At 48.4% G+C, this 4,386-nt stretch overlaps 1 long non-coding RNA gene across 1 annotated transcript; it reads right to left on the bottom strand.

The window, feature by feature from the left end:
* Window positions 1-2,589: 2,589 nt before the first annotated feature.
* LOC125759834 (uncharacterized) lies at window positions 2,590-4,133 on the bottom strand. Its single transcript, XR_007417540.1, has 3 exons — window positions 3,973-4,133; window positions 3,066-3,109; window positions 2,590-2,717 (listed from the first exon to the last, which is right to left on the bottom strand). It is a non-coding gene; the product is annotated as an uncharacterized LOC125759834 (long non-coding RNA).
* Between the last annotated feature and the right edge of the window lie 253 nt (window positions 4,134-4,386).

Here is a 4,386-nt window from a genome sequence, read left to right as displayed (position 1 = left end):
AAAAATAGCCATAATTTATGGCTTGTACATGGAGTTGGAGAAAGCTTTTCGGAGGCTGGGGGGGGGGGGCGAGGGGGTGATCACAGCGTGGTCACAACGAATCGAATTGACGTGATTGAAGCGGTCATGTTGTAGTACAAGCATAGTGGGAAAACGAGTTCGTTAAGTTGCGTTAGCGTTATCAGTACATCGGGTGCGGGATATATCTTTATTCGGGCACGGAGGTCGATAACCTTCGGTGCCACGTCGTCATCACTCCGATAAAGGTTAACCACCGTGGCGATTACGCGGCAGCGACGTACTCGCTGACCCCACGCCGTATGACGAGTGCGTTACGAAGCTGAGTCCGTGACGTCACGAAGCTGAGTCCTATATCGCTAATATCTGGAATGTTCTTTAACGTGCTCTGGTATCCCAATGGACACGGGCCTCTAAACAGACAGCCACTGAGGCGGACAGTGGCGCTAATTGAGACACTCATTTCATATGCATTGAAGAGTGATAATCTCATCTTTCTATGGCCCTATAGAGAATTGTGTGCAGGAATCTTTGCCCCTTCGCTCAGTTTACCTGTAGAATAGTGCCGCAGGCGCTTATACATATTAGCCGGTAACATGACGCCGCTCTCTGTCCTTGTTCCTTTTCCGGTGTTTGTGTTGATTACGTTTCCTGTGTGCCTAGTGTACGTGGTGTTCTTGAGGTGCCACACGCTTTATGCATTGAATGGTCGTTCTGCGTTATCTCGATCGTAGTCTGTGGTCATTTACTACGTGTGCACAACCCGAATGAACCAGCGCATTACGTCAGGACGTACGATTAAGTGCGCGGCAAAAGCGAATACTGCTCCCGAGGCTTGCGTTTAGGAGGCCGCGTTTTTGTATGTCTGTACGCTCGTCCAACGATAAAAATGATGCCAAGTGGCGAAACAGCTGTATTTTATATGTAAACCAGTTGTATAATAAAGGACATAGAATTTCCTACACTTGCATAGAGGAAACTCTGGCGCTGTGACCGTTCAGCCAGCAAGGGAATGATGGGTAGTACACCGATTTGCCTAAGCTTCGTACTTACTGCTTCTAACGCACTTGTGGCTTTGTTTATTGCTGTGTATTGGCGTTAGTTTCGGATAATATAATGTACCGTTGTGAACTTCGTGACCAGGTTTGAATTGGTGAGCCTAAAAAGGCTAGAGGGGTTAATTGTAACTGCAGACTTTTGATGAACTTCATTTAGCGAAAAAGCGGGTGCAGGCGACGTGCCCCCGGCAGAGAGCGAGCGTGCAACCTTCGGAGTAGGCACCCGATGCTCTTATCAATTGAGCTACGGCGGCGGTCGTCCCCTGGTACACTTTTTGAGGATATTTAGGTGAATGCATAGCCTGCGAATGTTAGTCAGCGCCTCTCGCAGCCATGACGGCGGGTGTGGAACCCTGTTTGCCAGCTGGTGTCACATGGCACCTGACACCAGGTGGACGAGGGGACCACCGAGCTCACTTGGCAAGAACATCGGGCGCGTAATCCGAAGGCTGCAGGTTCGGTTCTTGCAGGAGGCAAGTTGTCTTTTGATCCACTTTACTTTTTTGACATCTATATCACAATTTCTATAATAACGCGATAGTGTCTCAACTAAAGGGATCGCGTTGCTTTCTGTCCTTATACTGCACGATGTCCATATCAAGGGTTGCGTATTCCGTAAGACAAGACAACCTAGTCCTGCGCTTCTTTCCACCGCCAAGAATGCTATAAGTTTGGTAAAAGCCTCCGCCACATACCGTACGAGGAAGCAGCACCGTCACAAGGGTGGCGTTGGGCAGTGCACGTGGCATCTTCACTCCTGCAGGCACAAAACATGCGAAGGTATTAGGATGTGTGAATCCAACAGTGGCAAAAAAATCAGTTTCCCGCAAGCGCGAAGCGGTGAATGCGATAGCAACAAATTTACCGGCCGGGCGTACACGCCCGCTCAATGAAAGAACGTATTCCCTGCACCGCCATTATTCGCACTTATTTTTTTGTAGACTATTGGAGGTGTTTTCGACAGTTATGCAAGTATTCGCGTGGTGCGTTTGCAGAAAGTTGCGGAATTCGATCCTCGAATTCATCAAGAAGTTTGCGTGTCGTGGGAAACGAAACCCTTCATCTCTACCCCCCCACCCCAAGAGGAACATGTCGCGTTCCGTCAGGACTACTTGTAGGGCACACTAGGGGGCCACGACACCCCAACCAGCATCCTGTAAAAGATGTTCCGACTAACGTATGGACCCACAACTTTTGTTGAGATCACGTCTGATACCCCTAATGACAAATGAAATGTTGTAAAGAACAAAATGATTTCCTTTATTAAATTTCGAAAAGTATTTTAAATGTTAAGAACAATTCTTGATAGTGAGTTACTTCCTGCCCACGTGGACAAGGACGAAAGGGCAGCGAGCCACAATGGCACCTGACTAAGGGCCTCAACCTAAGTGTTAAATCCTTCACTACACTCTAACCTACCTCACAACCCCAACTGTTAACTGTTGCTCCCTAACTCTACTTTAGCTGTTATAAAGATGCGTTCATAGCTTTCGTTATGATCGGCTCACCTCGCTGTCTTTCTCCATGCTTCCGCCATTTGGTGATGTGTCATCATGGCTTGGAGAGCAGTGAAAGAGTGACTGCTCCTGTAGTACGGAAACACGCAACCGGCAATTCCATTCGTATACATACCCATGGGCCCTGAAAACAAAATAGTGTCCATTCCACTGGTGCTGCCCACGTATACTATAGATAGCGTTGCGTGTCGTTTAATGACCCATGAGTCAGGTATAGCCGAATAGTTACAGGCTCGTGAAGTTAATGTTGTAAATGGAAGAATAAGCTCAACATGTGAATGCAGCGAGGCCCACACTGATATACCTCCATCTTCCGATTAAGGAAACCAGACGGAACGTGTGTGGTCGTTCGCATTCACTGTTGTTAATGATATCGACCTAATTTACAATTCCTTGCTCTGGCCTTCAGCCAGTGATAAACACTATGCGCTGAGCGAATTCCGCACAACGGCACATGTGGTAGCATCCGTACCGTATGCGGTGTTTGGTTGGAGATTCAGTGGGCCGGCTGGGATCCTGCAGGTTCAAAAAAAAAGAATCGCAGTTTCACCGCAAGGACGAAGCAATGAATTCTATAGCAACAAACTGGAATGTTAGACCAAGTAAAGCTACCAGTTTACTCTTTTAAATCCGATCTCGCGTAACTCACAAAACGCTGATTGATGCGGATACGGCCGTTCCAGTGAGTGAAGTCGTTTTCTTGCTGTCTGTCATTTCAACGCGAAGTAAGCGGTGAGAGCACAGCACTGATGCCTGTCGCACTACTGCTGTCTGAGCACTAGTAATGTCTGTCGAGATAGCGAGTGCGCGGCAGCGCTCCCAACCACGCCCTAATTTCAAAGTTCGCAGTTGCTGCTCGAGATACGCAGCCACCTACACCCTCCCCCCCCCCCCCTGTCCCTGGACACGAATGGTGCTTCACCCACTAAACAAGCGGTCGCGGTGGCAACGCTAGCGTAATTCAGCACCAGCAGCGAATACTCATTTGTCACGGTGCCACGGAGCATGCGCGCTTGCCCAAACGGAAAACGTGCGAGACGTTTTGGTATGGTCTCCGTACGCATCTCGATCTCGGAGGCTTTCATCCTGGAGATCCTGGATCACAACGCAAAGCTCCGCCCACTTAGCAAAGGCTACCAAAACGGCAGAGGGCACCACTGGAAAATAAGGGAAGGGGTATGGCTGCGCTGCAGTGAACATTTCTTGATGCCGCTCTTACGTATGCGTCTGCGTGTGGGTGCGCGTACAGTGAGAATATGATCACCAAAAAAAAAAATGTACCGCTCCTCCCTTTGGGTGGAAACAATATCGCTTCCCCTGCATGTGTAAGCGCCTCACTGTACGGCTTAATTCGATTGGAACATTCAACCTTCACTCACCCTGGATTCTGCGGCAGGTAAGATGCACTGCTTGTACTCGGAGCGGTTGTGTCACTGCTATCACCTGTAGTCGTGTCCAGTGGGCTTGCTGATTCCTCTGGCTTCTGTGTCGACTCTAGCTGCATATCCACGCTAGACCAGTACAATAAAGCATAATTCATGGATTCAAGACCTAGGGATTTCATTTTATAACTGCGCCGCATCTTTGATTCTTTGGCGCAGCTGAGGTGACGGTGGGCGACACTACTAGTTTATTTATGCAAGAATCCTTCCAGCTTCAAAAAGGAATTAAGGAATAAGACAAGCGTGATGCAAATATACAAAAATTGCAGGAGTACACGCATATATGTTGGAAACAATGTCGAGGGTCTGGCGAAATCACGTGGGGTCGCGATTAAACATTTCTGAAAACTT

Source organism: Rhipicephalus sanguineus, chromosome 9 (genome assembly GCF_013339695.2).
Source record: "Rhipicephalus sanguineus isolate Rsan-2018 chromosome 9, BIME_Rsan_1.4, whole genome shotgun sequence".
In the NCBI taxonomy this organism is placed as follows: Eukaryota; Metazoa; Arthropoda; class Arachnida; order Ixodida; family Ixodidae; genus Rhipicephalus; species Rhipicephalus sanguineus.
Note: the sequence above shows the minus strand (reverse complement) of the source record. Positions and strands in the feature narration are given on the sequence as shown.